Consider the following 16016-nt stretch of genomic DNA (forward strand, 5'->3'; position numbering starts at 1 on the left):
ACTATTACAAAGCCATAAGATTTTCCTCCTAAGCTAGTTGTGCTTATTGGACCAAATAGATCAATGTGTAACAATTCAAGAGGTCTACATGTTGACACTATCTTCTTAGTCTTAAAGGATGTTCTAACTTGTTTTCTTAGTTAGCAAGCATCACATATTCTGTCATTTTCAAATTGTAAATCTAGCAACCCAACTACTAAATTCTTTCTAATCAATTTTGACATAGTATGCAAACTTACATGTCTTAATCTTCTATGCCATAACCAGCTATCATTTTCAGCATTTGCAACAAGGCATACTTCACTATTTACTTCAAGATCTTCAAGAAAAATCACATACATATTATTCAATTTTTTTCCTATAAATAAGATTTACTTGTACTCACATCTATCACTTCACACTTGAATCAAAACATACTTTAAATCCTTTATCACATAATTGACTAATACTTAGTAAATTATGCTTTAAGCCTTTAACCAACAACACATGACTGATTTGAGTTTGGAAATTCTTACCAACCGTACCTATACCATGGATTCTACTTTTGAATCATCTCCAAAGGATACGGTTCCGCCCTTTCTCTTATCTAGCTGAGCAAACAGCATTTCATGTCCTGTCATGTGTTGTGAACAGCCACTATCCAAGTACCAAGGCTGTTTTGTCTTGAGTTGAGCTCTAGAACATGCCTCCTTTAAGTCCAGCTCAACCTACAAAACAAAATTTTAGTTTTTCTTTATAGGTACCCATACTTTGATGGGTCCTTGAGTGTTAGTTGCAACAAAGGATCCCTTAAGAACCTAGATTTTATTAACTTTCTGCACTATTCTTTTCTTAAAACAATCATATGATAAATGACCATGTTTACCACAATTATAACATCTAGGTAATGTTTTAGCTGAATTTTTATTGTGGTATACATCTCTTTTTGAAGATTCATTTTTCAAACATTTAAGAGTTATGTTATCATCAAGAATTATTTGCAAAGCTTTAGACTTGTTTTCCAGCTCTTGTTTTAAAACCTCAAAGTCTGTTTTTGAGTGTTCTAACTTAACTTGCAAAATATTTCTTTGCTCAAAAACATAAGTAAATTCATTTTTTATTTGTTACAAATCATTTTCAAGTAATGCAGCCTTTTTCTTTAATGATTTGTATTTTGAAAAAAGTTTTTCAAATTCATCATAAAAGTACTCATACTCATCTTGTAAATCATCATAAGAATTAATGCAGGGGGATAAGGATACCTCTGTTTCATCCTCTTGTGCCATTAAACAGATGTTGTCTCTTTCCTCAGATTTTTCATCATTAGTTTCAGAGCTTGATGTGTGATACCCCAACTTCTATAGGCTTGTAACTAAGTATAGATGTAATAATATGAGCTAGGGGTAGTTTCATTATTTTCTCTAATGAGCTTCCAAAAGAAAGTTTTATGATATTTTAAGGCCTAAATAGGCATAAGACAGTATAAATGATGTGTGCTGATGAAAACACGAAGAGAACTAGAAGTTTCAACAATTTTCATAATAGGGGCAAAATGGTCATTTTTCACCTCGGGTTAAAATTTTAAGTTTTTATGAACCCGAGCATGTTTAGACCATTATGGATATTGTCCCAGTGTTAAAAGAGTAAAAAGATTGCATAAAAGATTGGAGGAGAGTAAGTTAATTGGTGGAGGGGCATTTTCGTAATTTTAAAGGAAAGGATAAGATGGCCTACAAATATCTTTAAATTTCTAGCACTTTCTTGAATTTCCAGCAGCTGGTCTTCTTCTTCCCTTCTCTCCTCTCACGTTTCTTCAAAACTCCATGGAAGCTTGATTTGAAGCTTGAGTGATTTTCTCTCTCTAACTCTAGTTTTCACGCCTTTGAACCCTTTTGACTAGAACCTTTAAATTCTTTCATCCTCTCACTTTAAAACCCTCCAAAAATCTGGTTTTCACACTTTAGAGAGAGAAAGAGAGAATTACACCATTTATTTAGCAGCAATTGGAAGGGAATTTGACTACAAAGGAGCCCTAGGGTAAGTGGTTAACTAAGCTCAATTTTTAGCTGCAGAAAATGGTTAGTAATTGGGATTTATGAGTTGTTTTATTGTTTAGTATGTTCATTACTTTTCAGTGATTAAGATAGTGAACATAGATAGCCATTTAAAGTGGCAATTGAAAACTAGCTAAGAGATAGCTTTTAGAGTTCATAGTGTGTAAATTAATCTATTGTTTATGTTAATGTGATCCTAGGTTTTTAAGGAAGCACCATCATTCCAATTGGATCATTAGAGGAATTTGAGTCAATTAAAAGTTCTACAATCAATTGGTGAGTGGACTACCTTCAAAACTGATTTTGTGAATATGATGGATTTAACAAAGTGTTTGAATGATTTTATACAATTTTTCATGAAAATGAATGCCTTGGGAACAAGCTTTTGAGAAAAGGTTTATGTTATGAAATGTGATTATTATGGATTTCTATGTCGCTGCATTATGTTGATAACATATATGCTTGAGTATAATGTTGTGTAATTATATTGACTCGGCTATGTGTGAGTAGGGAGTGCGCATAAGTCGAGGATGACCCGGTTATGTGCGAGTAGGGAGTGCGCATAACCCGGTGATGACCCAGCCATGTGCTAGTAGGGAGTGCGCATGAGCTGGTGATGATGATGATGGGATGGTGTGATGATGATGATGAGTATATATGTATATATATATATATATATATATATATATATATATATATATATATATATATATGTAAATATGTGTGTTATAAGAAATTGATGGATAATGGTTTATGGTTGTAATGCATGTGAAACTTGACATGTTAAACCTTGAGAAATTGTTATGTGTTTCATATTGGTTTTGAACATTTCAAACAAGGTGGTTTTTCCTTTGGGAGAAGGGTAAATTTTGCATTGATGCCCTGTATTTCGTTGCAGCGAGAAACTCTCGGGTTTTGAAAGGGTAGGCTGGACGAAAACTCACTACAGCGAGGATGCATTTTCGCTGCAGCGAGAATGACACTGTAGCTTCTCGCTGCAGCGAAACGCATTCTTGCTGCAACGAGAAACTTTTTGTTTTCTGGGTTGCAATTTCGCTGCAGCGAGAAACATTCTGTTTCTGGGTAGAAATTTTGCTATAGCGAGATTGAATCTCGCTGCAGTGAAAAACTTTCTGTTTTGGTCTCTTATCTTGTCCAATTGCTGCCTTATCTTTCACTTCTTTGATACCATATGGGAGCATGGACTTCCAACATTAAGGATTAAAAGAGTTAAGTTTAAAATGAGGAGGTTTAGTGAGAAACCCTCGTCCAGTTGAGAAACCCTCGTTCGGTTAATAACTAAATTCCAACGTCGCTGCAGCGGAAAGGCATTCTCGCTTGTGCAATATTGAAGCTTTCATTTTCTAAATAATTCGCTATGTATGGGTTCATGATTTTCAAATGATTAATCACTTAAGGGCTCGATAAGGGGTTTTATTAGGAATGAACCAAATTCCATTGTTTTGAAACTAGTGCATCATGATTTTAAATTTTCTTTTGTTGTTGCTTGTTCCTTTCCTTGTTCACTCACTGGGTTTATACTCACCATTTCAAATTCATGTTTTCAAATCACGAGGCAATCGGTAACTAGGATGAGGTATCCTTGTAGACCTGTGTCCATCTTTTGGTAGGTGTCTCGGCATTCAGTAGCTGTACATTCATCCGAGTCCCTTCGCTGGAAGTCAAGTCTTCTTTTTGAGATGTATAGGCGAACCTAATGTACATATATTGGAATACATGTTGTAGACAATGTATGTATATAATAAATGAGAAATGCCAATACGAGTTGGCAATGTCTATTAGTATTTTGATCTTAAATTTTAAGAAAAATGACTTAGCAGTTTATGATGGAATGATGAACACATCGGAATATTAGGCTTGCTTGGGCTTAGTGGATACGTCCATTGGGCCCATGCGCTGGTCATGGCCCGAAATTTGGGTCATGACATGATGTGTCACTGTCTGACCATCCAATTGCCACCATTGCTTTCTTGGATTTCTTATTTCTCTTGGGAGTTTCATCTTTCAGCAATGGACACTCGGACTTGAAGTGACCAGGTTTCTTGCATTCGTAGCAGATGAGCTCCTCCTTTTTGTTGGAGTCAATTTTCTTTCTGTTTTTCCATGAGGCACCTTGGTCTTTCCTGAAACCTCTTCTAGTTAGCCTTCGGTTTCTTCTGCTCATTAGCTTTATGAATTTTCTTGCAACTAGAGCTAATTCTTCATCATCATCACAGGAAAACTCCTTCAGCTCTTCTTCAAGGATGCTGGCTTTAAGTGCAATACTCTTTTTCTTTTCCTTTACTTCCTTTCGGTCTTCTTCTTCTTCTTCCTTAAGCTTCAGCTCATGAGTAAAAAGAGAACAGTAAATCTCATCAAGTGTGATGATGTTCAGATCTTTAGCCTTTCTAATGGCAGTCACTTTAGGCATCCAATTTGTTGGTAGACTCTTAAGCAGTCTCTTAACCAATTCATGTTCAGGGATAGGCATGCCTAGTTGACTCAATTTATTTGTGATGTTTATAAACCTATCAAACATGCTGATGATGTTTTCACCAGGCTCCATTTTGGACATTTCATAACTATGTGTTAAGAGAGCAATTTTGGACTCTTTTACTTGAGAAGTCCCTTCCTGGATCATTCTAAGTTTTTCCCACACTTGTTTAGCTGTTGTACAGCTTGAGACTTTGTTAAATTCAGTGGGGGTTAATGCACAATGCAATGTGTTGATAGCCTTAAAGTTTATTTGGACTTTCTTAGTTTTAGCCTTAGTCCATTCAAACTTTGGCTTGGGCATCAACTCATTTGTCACTACATTCACGGTTAAGGGCATAAAGGGTCCATCAATTATGACGTCCCACATTTCATAGTCTATAGCTCTAATATAGATTGACATTCTTGTGCTCCAATAAGGGTAATTAGAGCCATCAAACAGAGGTAGTCTGTTTGTTCATTGTCCCTCAGCAACTATGGTTTTTTGTTGAGCCATTTGGATCCTCCCGAAGGATGTTAAGTCTTAAAAACAGGGAACTAGCTCTAATACCAATTGTTGATCCTGATAATATGTGCTAGAAGGGGGTGAATAGCACAATTTGGCTCTTAACAATATTGGAAACTAATTTTCAGAACTTAAGAAAATAAAAACAGAGTATAAGATGCACAACAATTTAGAATGGTTCGGTCCAAGACCTACATCCACTACCTTGATTATTCAACCACGGATTTTCTCATAAATCCACTAAGAACTGGTAAAATTCACAAGCTTTCACCAAGCTTTACAATGGCTTTTATAAGGCTCAGCCAAAACCTTTTACACTAGTTTTTCACGGGCTTAACTAAAACACAAAGTGGTTTTCCAACGCTCAACCACAACCTTCAACAATCAAGCTATCCCAAGCTCGAACAACCCCTTAGAGTGACTCCCTGACTCTAAGAATACACGAGAAATAGTAAAAGAAGGTACCTATGATCATTGGTTGATCTGAGTGGTACAAGATTGACTGCTAAATACAAATGCAAGGAGTAAGCGTTTAAGTGCAAACAAATGCAGTGAAGCTTTTCTGGTTTTTCAACTTTCTATAGCTCAAATCTCTTTCAAGGCTTCTAAAACCTTGTTTCTAATTGTTAGAAGACCTTTTTATACTTAGAGATGCAACTCTGATGGCAGTTTGGCAGCTTATGGCCTTTGGAAATAGTTGAGGATGAGTTCTAGCTGTTAATCTGTCTTGTAGTGCTCTGGTTCAAATTGCAGACAAAGAGCTCTTAGTCGACTAACTTGGTCGATTAAGTTGGTTTTGTTTCTGGTTTGTTGATCTTGGCAGAGAGCACTTAGTCGACTGACTTGATCGACTAAGTTGGTTCTGTTTCTTAAACTCTTCAGCCCGCCATTCCTCCAATTTTGAAACTTGGTCAACCAATATTCTTCCTTGTTTCACCAATAAGCTTCCTCCTTGTTAGATAGTTACATCTTGTTATTTTTATTCCTCTTTTTCTTTTGATATACTCTTTGAAAGATTGATTTATTAATTTCATACATTAATTTTCCTGCACACTGAAGTAAAGATATTAGACAAACATAAATGGAAATGTTTTATTATCATTAAAAACTAATGGAGCCAACAACTTCCAAAAAGGGACTTGGGTGTGTTCTTATGCAAGATGATAAGGTGATTGCTTATGCTTCTAGGCAGTTGAAACCTTGTGAGGAGAATTATCCTACTCATGATTTGGAGTTGACAGTAGTGGTTTTCGCCTTAAAGATTTGGTGACATTGTTTGTATGGTGAGTCTTGTGAGGTCTTTACAGATCATAAAAGTTTAAAGTATCTTTTCACACAAAAGGAGTTGAATATGCGACAGAAAAGATGGTTAAAATTGTTGAAAGATTATGACTTGACCATCAATTATCACTCAAGTAAGGCGAATAGAGTTGCTAATGCTCTAAGTTGAAAGACTTCTGGGAACATGGCTGCGATGATTACTTCCCAAAAATAGATTTTGGAGGACTTGCAGAGGATGGATATTAGTGTACGTATGCAGGGTTCTAGAGCATTATTGGCTAACATACAAATACAACCAACTTTAATTCACAGGATTAAGATAGCCCAAGCAGATGATCTTCAACTTCGGCACATTAAACTTGAGGTTGAATCTAGTTTCAAACTAGATTTTAGGATTCATGATGATGGCTCTTTAAGGTTTGGTGATAGAATTTGTGTTCCCAATGATGCAGAATTGAAGAGAGAAATTTTTGAGGAAGCTCATTATAGTAATTATATAATCCACCTTGATGGTACTAAGATGTATAGAGATTTGAAGAACATTTTTTGGTGGAACAATATGAAGAGAGAGATTGCATAGTTTGTAGCCAAATGTTTGACATGTCAGCAAGTCAAGGCTGAACATCAAAGGCCAACAGGGTTGTTGCAACCCCTCCCGATTCTAGAATGGAAATGGGAACGAATTACTAACTTCATATCTGGTTTACCAAGAACCCCGAAAGGTAATGATGGCATCTGGGTGATTGTTGATAGATTAACAAAGTCTACTCACTTCTTGGCTATTCATATGGGAATGTCATTGGAAAAGTTAGCGGAGTTATATGTGGACCAGATTGTGAGGTTGCATGGGGTGCTAGTGTCAAAATTTTGTGGCAAAATTTTGGGAGAGTCTGCATAAAGCTTTGGGTACCAAACTTAATTTTAGTACTGCTTTTCATCCCCAAACAGATGGTCAGTCTGAGAGAATTAATCAAATTCTTAAGGACATGTTGAAAGCTTGTGTTAGGGAATTTGGGGGTTCTTGGGATCAACACTTGTCATGGGTGAAATTTGCTTATAATAATAACTATCAGTCTAATATCCAAATGGCTCCATCTGAAGCTTTGTACGGTAAGAAGTGTAGGTCACCTTTTTGTTGGGATGATGTGGGTAAAAGACAATTATTCGGTCCAAATCTTATTCAGCAAGTAGTTGAGAAGGTTCAGTTAATCAGAGAACATCTTCGTACGGCTTAAAGTAGACAGAAAAGTTACATAGACAATAGAATAAGAAGGTTAGAATTTGAGGTTGAAGATCATGTCTTCTTACGAGTTTCACCTACTAGAGGAGTAATGCGATTTGGAATTCGAGGAAAACTTAGTCCTCATTATGTGGGTCCGTTTGAGATTTTGGATAAGGTTGGTGATGTGGCTTATAGGTTGGCAGTTCCACCTGCTCTATCGAGAGTGCATAATGTGTTTTATATTTCTTTGTTGAGAAAATATGTTTCAGATCCTAGTCATGTGGTGGAGTTAGCTGCTTTGAGACTTAGAAAAGATTTTTCCTATGATGAGCATCCTATACGTATTATGGATAGAAAGGAGCAAGTTCTAAAAATGTGGACTATTCCTTATGTTAAGGTCCAATGGAGTAATCATACAGAATGAGAAGCAACTTGGGATTTGGAAGAAAATATCAAAGAGAAGTATCCCCACCTTTTTGAGAACCAAGGTATGAGTTTAAGGGACTAAACTCCTTTTTAAGCAAGGGAGGGTGTAATACCCCTCACAAAGTATTTACTATAACAAAAATTTAAATTTATTAAGCTATAGTTTTATAAAGATAATAAGTAGATATTGTTTAGAATTTTATTTATTTGCATTTAGGACCTTGGATGCCTTAATAATTTAAAAAATAAAAGAAAGGGTCTTTAAGTAAATGAAGAAGTTTAATTAAAGTCAGTTTTATTATCACGTTTAAGTTAGTGGTGTTAAGGCCAGTTTATTTATCACGTTTAAGTTAGTGGGGTTAGGTAGTTTACAAGTTTTAAAAGAACAGACAGGAACTCACGTCAGTTTTTTCATCAGACTTAAACAATAGGCAGTCAGAAGAGCTTGATACTAGGGAAGAAGAAAGACAGAGGACAGGGAAAAGTATTCAAGAGATTGCCGATTAAGTTATGTTTGGGATTAAATTTTCATAGTTTGGGAACAAAAAGCCCTAAATTATTTGTATTTCCTTACCTTTTTTTTTTCAAATTCGGCACCTTTTCGATTACTTTCTGGTGGCATGATGGGTACCAATGGAAAGGTCTTGAAAAGATCTTTCCAATGGTTTTTGTAGCATCTTAGTTTGGCCTTGTGGTTAGGAAGATACGAATTTTTGAAGTTAATTAAAAACCTGGTTTTCAACTGTTTTGATAACCCAACTTTGGGTCACCGGAATTCCATATTTTGGTAACATTTTTGGTCATTTCTTTTAGGGCTTTTGTAGTATGAAATAAGATGTTTAATTTGGCATCAATGACTCGGTTAGAGGCTTCCTGTGTTAAGAGAATTTAAGTCTTCAAGTAGGCTCGTTGATATTGGAAACCCAGAAATCTAGGTATTTTTGTGACGATTTTGAGAATTTTAGCCTTTGAAACTTAATAATTTTTTGTTCTTTTTAATGGAAACAAATTTTAGTGATGTAGTATGATATGAATACTTCATATTGGTGTTTGATTTCATCATTAGAAATTATTAGGGGTTAAAAGTTACAAGAGCTCAAAGTAGGCCAAATGGCCATCTAGATTCTGAAAATTTCAGAAAATAGAAATTTTTTTTTAATTTTTTAAAAATTCAATTTTAATTAATATATGATAAATTCTGTTGTAAACTTCATAAATATTGAATATGTGATTTCTACTATATTTTCATATCTAAAAGTATATATATTTATATTTTATAAATTTATTTCTTAAATTAGTAAATTTTATTAAAATATCAAAAATTTATGAAAAATTTTAAATATGATTTTTATGAATAAAATTAGCTTTATCTTTCTATCTAAAATTTAAAATCCTTACTGATTTTATGATTTAAGTTTAATTCTCAACTTTTTTGAAAATTTTATTAATTCAAAAATATATATAATAAAATATTACCTTATTAATTGAAAATGTTTCTAAATTGTACTAGAGATCAGTACACACCCTAAGTGTTTAGGATGGTCAACGGAAAGTCACCTTATAGGATCTGGTTGCAAATTCAGTTTTGATTTTTATATGTGTTTCTTGCAATATTAGGCTATTAGGAGGATTCTCTACTTTGCTACTTGAAAGTGAGATTAACAACATCAAGTAAGGGACGATATCCCTTCATTGTTTTCACGCCTTAAAAATTAGCCTCAATCTAAATTTGTACATGAGATATAATATTTTGTCCTATGATTTATTAAAATCGAGTTGAGCATGCAAAATATATATGTATATGAGTTTATATGTTGGACTTAGAATGTGGTTTATGCAAAACGTGATTTCTAATTTTCAAATTTGTTCATGACTTTGTATAATGTATGCTTATATGTTTTCCCGAATATAAACATAAATATTTAGTCTAAAACGAATATTCTTTTGAGGTGTATGAGATATGCTTGAGAAATTTGATTTATTGTTTTATGAACTTTGGGTAATCTAAAAATATATATATTTCTGTTTTGCCTCCTAGTATGGCTATGCTCTGATCCTGCCAATGGGGAATAAATGTTGGCCATGTTGACATGTATTCTGTGATTAGAGATCAATCTCTTAACCACACCACCGGTTACAGAATAGTGGTATTTTTTATATTTGTTCGGTGTAGCCAATGGTTGCTTTTTATATGCTTCTGACCCATGCCACCAGGGTTAATTGTGGTTCTATTTCTGACCTATGCTACAGGGGTTAAGTGTGGTCATGGCATGTTATAGGAGACCATTGAAATTTAAATATTGTGAATATATTTGTTCTGTTATTTGAATGTAAAAATTTGAAGTATATGATTCTGAATAAGATTACCTAATATTTTTTCTTGGCATTTATAAATGATATTTGGCCTAAATGTTTTAAGCATGCTTAATCCGGTTGAAGGGATGTTAGTTACTTGCTGAGTAGTTGGACTCACTCTTTTCTTCAAATTTTTTTCAAGTTGTGATTTGGTCAACCACGCGGGAATTTCGGGGAGTGACGTTTACTATAGTAGCATTTAAATTGTCTAGGATTTATTTAAATATTATGAACATCGAACTATCATAATTAGTATTTAGACTTTTATCTTGACATAGTAGACTTATGGTTTTGGAGATTTAATTATGAATATTATCGAATTATGATCTTTGAAATTTCTATCGACAGATTTAGTTTTATGAATACTATATTCCTCAAGTACATCAGTCTCTTTTAGTAATTGGTAAAAAATATATGTTTTGGAGCCTTGCATGTCTGTGGGATTATATCTTACAGTTATGCGGCGTCTGTCATGTCTTGGGTTTGGGGCGTGACATTATCGATACCTACCTCCCTGTCTTCTCCCTAGTAGATCCATCAACGTTAAATTTCATCCACTCCTCAGGATGAGCAACCCAATCAATAACAATAAAAGGTTTAAGTATTTGTCTAGGTACTTTCGTAAAATTTGGACATAGCCAAATATCAACAATAAAGATAGCAATTCCAAGCCATCTAGCACATGTCCAATACATGCACCTTACTAAACCAAATGCTTGCTCAACTTCCCAAAGGTTATTTTTAAATACTATCTCATTCCTAATCAACCACACACACATTGAATAATGTAAAAAAAAAAAAAAAGTCATGTCCCACATCTCTCTTCCTCCCTCTTTAAACAAAGCCCCCTTCCAATGCAAATAGAAAAGTCCTAACATTCTTCAGAGATGACCATTAGAAACTACATAAGCTGAACCACAACCCCTATTATTTCCAAGTCTCACAACAAGTAAAAACCAAATGCTCAACACTATTTAACTTTGCATTACATAGAACACACATAATCATGCTCATACTCAATAACCCTCTCTTAGTTAATTCACATTTCACTGTAACCTTAACGCCATCTAAAAATCTCTACTTCATGTGGTATTTACCCACTCTAAACTATATTTCTCACTTCATCACTCTCATTACTCTCTTTCAGCACTTCCTTATTTTGTAGAAAATTTTGCACTAGTTTCATGTTTGCACACTAGCTTATCTTTCAAACTGTTACCCAATGGACACTCAATAAGTAAGCTAAAAAGATTATCTCTATGACTTATTTCCCATTGAAAAAGTCTTTGATGCAACACAATATTCCATACCCATTTATTCCCAACCAGTTTCCCATACTCACACAATTTCCTTTTTGACTAACCAAAAGAGCATACATTTTATCAAAACTCTCTCTTAATATATGCCTTTCAATCCATTCATCTTCCCAAAACGATATACTTTTCCATCACCCACAATAAATCCAAAGCCTAACGTTAGTTGTATGAAAATTTTGTTAATAAGGAAAAGGGACTTATAATATCGCTTTACAAAGTAAAGTAGTTTCGATTGACAACAAGGTTCAATAGTAATGCTAAAGGATCAACGCCAACCTTTCCATCCACGATCGCTCTCTACAAACATCCTTTCTCATCCCCATATCTCCACAACCATTTACCTAACAATGCTTTATTCTGAAGCTCATAACTAAGTAAACCAAGCCCATTATTCTCACAATAAACACATATGGTTCCCCAATCCACCAAATGCATCCTCGACTTTGGTCCTCCTCCACTCCATAGAAATCTCTTCTTAATTTTCTCTATTTCCTTAATCACCCTTTGTGGGATATGAAAAAAAGACATGTAATGCAGGGGCAAGTTGATAAACACCAATCATAAAATTGTTACCCTATCTCTTATGGATAATAAAAGCTTAACTTTTTTGTAAAAAATATATTATTTTAAGTTTTTTTATATTATTAAATTTAAAATTTTGCATTCTTGTATAGTTGTTTTGCCCTCGTTTCCCCTGAGCCCCATAATTCCTGCCTCATAACCAAAAAACCCTACTCCATGATTAAACAATCCCCCTCCACCACCATTAGCCCACCATCGAAATATTTGCCAAAAGCCACTAGAAAACCACTGATTCACCTGAATCAACAAGCTTATCAACGACTTGAAGAAATAAATTAACCTCTGTTCTTCCCATCATCACCTTTACCTCATCACCGATTCTTTGCAAATTGCCAAAAGCCACCAACACCTAAAATCAATATGTTAGCAACACCTCTCTCTCTCTCTCCTTAAGTACCAATAAATATAATAGGTTCATTTCTCTTTGCTTCGTTGAATGTAAAGTTAAGTCCTTTGAATGTAATGTTAGTTCTTTTGAGTTGATTATAGTCTTTTTAATTCCAATATTCTCAAAATCCAATTAACTATCATAAAATGTTTAACAATATCAAGTAATCGTAATTGAACTAGTTGAATTTTTATGTTTAAACATTTTTTATATGTGAGAGTTTTAATCCTTTTTTTTCAAAAATGTTGTTGAAAATTTTTGTTAAAAGTTATTAAAAAATGATGAAAAACTATGAAAACTTAATAAAACAATTAAACATTAGTCAAATTCAATTATTTTTTTTTTAAAGTTATTCATTAATATAATGAAAGGGGTATCCTCATTACAAAAATGAAGTCTATGATTAAAATGTTAAACCAAAGATAGAATAGTAACCATTAAAATTTCAATACCCGAAATATTAAATTAATGAACACAACCACCAATTACCAAAGTTGAATACAACAGAAACCACTATAATCACCTTCCTTGCTAGAAAGCAGCACTACTTACAACCAAGCATGTAGCCACATACCATAAATATTGTGAGTAATTGGTTCAATGATAGCTTAATTATAAAAGTTGAGAACCTTGCCATTAGCATTTACCAACACCTCCTAAAAATTGAGAAAATAAACCAGTAGCACATGTACAAGACTAGCAAATTCCTATTCAAATTAAATCTCAAAAGAAATGAAAGCACCATCCTTAACGAGAAATATGAATAAAATCATTCTCTAATAACACCCAATCTTTAGCCAATTGGTCAACAACCTCATTTGCACTTCACAACATACAAATAACATTCCAGTTCTTCAATTTTTCTTTTTAAAGAGTCTATTATAAGAATCCACTGTCAATATTTTCATGGGCTCTATTCGCATCTCTAACGCATTTAGAAACATTAGATTAATCACTTTCACTATCAAGGAATGAGAAGGCTACCATTTAGCAGATTCAAAGATGATAAATGCTTCAAGTACTACCGTAAGTTTTGAAAAGTTTGCTTCATGTACCTTTATAGATTTTGAAAACATAACCATAATTTTAAAGAAATCATTCCTCATAACCCCATTGATACTAGCCTCCCCATAATCCCCTTAGTAGATCCATCAACATTAAATTTCATCCACCCCTTAAGTTTAAGTTTTGTACCAGGTACTTTTGTAACATTTGAACATAGCCAAATATCCATAAATAAGGTAGTAATTCCAAGCCATCTACCACAAGCCCAATAAGCTACATGCACCTTTTCTAAACCAAATACTTGATCAAGTGCTCAAAGCTTCCCTCTAAATACTATCTCATTCTTAGTTAACCACACACACTAATAATGTAAAAAAAAAAAGACATGTCCATTAACTCTCTTCTTGTTTTTTTGATCAAAACCTTATTCAAAAGCAAGTAGAAAGGTCATAGCATCCCTTGGAGATGACCATTAGAAACCACATAAGTTGAACCACAACCCCAATAATTTCCAAGTGTCATAACAAGTAAAAACCAAATGCTTAACAATATTTAACTTTGCATTGCATAAAACACACATAATCATGCTCAAACTCAATAACCCTCTCTTAATTAATTCACATTTCACTACAACCTTATTGCCATCTAAAAATCTCTACTTTAAACTATATTCCACTCTTCATCACTCTCATTACTTTTTTTCAACATTGCCTTATTTTGTAGAAAATTTTACACTAGTTTCATGTTTGGACACTAGCTTATCTTTCAAACTATTACCCAATGGACACTCATTAAGTAAGCTAAAAAGATTATTGATGAGTGCATCAAATACATATATTTAATAGGAGATTAAAAGCCTAATTAGTCTAAGTTAAACTAGATTTAGGATCAGATTTAGGTGTTTTTATTTATTTTATTAGTTTGGTTTAATTTATGTTTCAATGTTAATTTTAAGTTAATAATGTTATTTTTATGTTATTTCTATTTATTTTTATGTTTTTGTAAGAGTAGGATCAAAAATAATTTCAATTGGAAAAGAAAGGTGCATAATGGACTGGTGCTTTGTTTGCATATGTTTTGGTCTTTCAAGTATATCTCCCACTCTAGAAGTCCAAATGACATAATTTTTAGACCATTAGAAAGCTAAGAGGTAGGGCGACAACTTTGATGTGTACCACTTTGCCCAGTTCTGATTAGAAGGTGGTCAAAATCTTTATCAAATTGAAAGTACTGCACTAGAAAAACAAAATTGAGTAGAACCTTTGAGAGCCGCGGCTCTGGAAAATGAGAGCCGCGACACTCACCGCATTTTTCAAAAATAACAAGCTTACAAGATTTTGGAAGCTAGGGCTTTTAGAGGCTATTTAAAAGACCTTTTTCAGAGGCTTTTGGGAGAAGGCAGTAAGCAATTTCTCTAGGGAAAAAAAGCCAAAAATAAAGCAAGAAAGTAAGAGAATTGGAGGGAAAATCAACATCACAAAGCTTCAACTATTAGTTTTCTCTCTCTACTTTTGTGTTTTTCTTATTTTCTTTGACTTGGATCAATGGCTAATTTTCTTTGGATGAAGTTTGTATTAGATATATGAACTAAACTATTGTTCTAGGATTGCAATTGAACTCACTTGTAATCTAAAATTTTAATCTCTTTCTTGCTTATCTTTAATGGGATTAGAATTATTTATTCTAATTTGTTCTTAACACTTTTAATTGCCTGATGACCAATTAAATTGATTTAGGAACCTAAACAAACTTGGGAAAGGGAGTTTAGTGTAGACTAAAATTGGGATAGCATATAATCATATTAATTGATTTGCGTATAGGATAGGGATATACCTATAGGCCATATATAGCCAAATTAGAGCTTGAACTTAATGAGTCTATTTTAATTTCAAATCACATAGGGAGATATAGTGTTTTGGTTAAAATAGATATTTTTATAAGATGAGTTGGGAGACCCTTATAAATAATTGAGGACTCTAGGTTAGTAATTCAACCCATTCAAATAAGTTAAGAAAGAGAGGTAAGATTTAGATGAAGTGTGAGGGATATTGTAATCCTAGGCTTATTTGATTTGATAGTTACTCAAGTTATTGTTACTTTGATTTTTTTTTTTTCAGTTTAAATTTTGGTTAATTATTTTTAGTTAATTAATTTAGTTATTTGATATTGATTTTTTGGATAAGATTAAATTGTTCTAATTTTTAGTACTTAGTAAAATTTTAGATCAATTCTCTATGAGATCGATACTCTACTTGCTTATATATTATCTATTCGATACGTATACTTGCGTAGTAGAATTTTAACTGACAAGTTTTTAGCGCTATTGCTGGGAAATTCTTTCTAGAATTTTTACTAGTACTAATACCAAGTAAATTTAGTCTTAATTCAAAATTTTTTTATTTTCAGGTAC

General features: G+C 33.4%; 1 pseudogene; it reads left to right on the forward strand.

Moving 5' to 3' along the window:
• The first annotated feature begins 6142 nt into the window (after positions 1-6142).
• Positions 6143-8042, forward strand: LOC148760387 (uncharacterized; annotated as a pseudogene).
• The last annotated feature ends 7974 nt before the right edge of the window (positions 8043-16016 follow it).

This window comes from Theobroma cacao, chromosome 10 (genome assembly GCF_053813885.1).
Source record: "Theobroma cacao isolate CCN51 chromosome 10, ASM5381388v1, whole genome shotgun sequence".
Taxonomy (NCBI): Eukaryota; Viridiplantae; Streptophyta; class Magnoliopsida; order Malvales; family Malvaceae; genus Theobroma; species Theobroma cacao.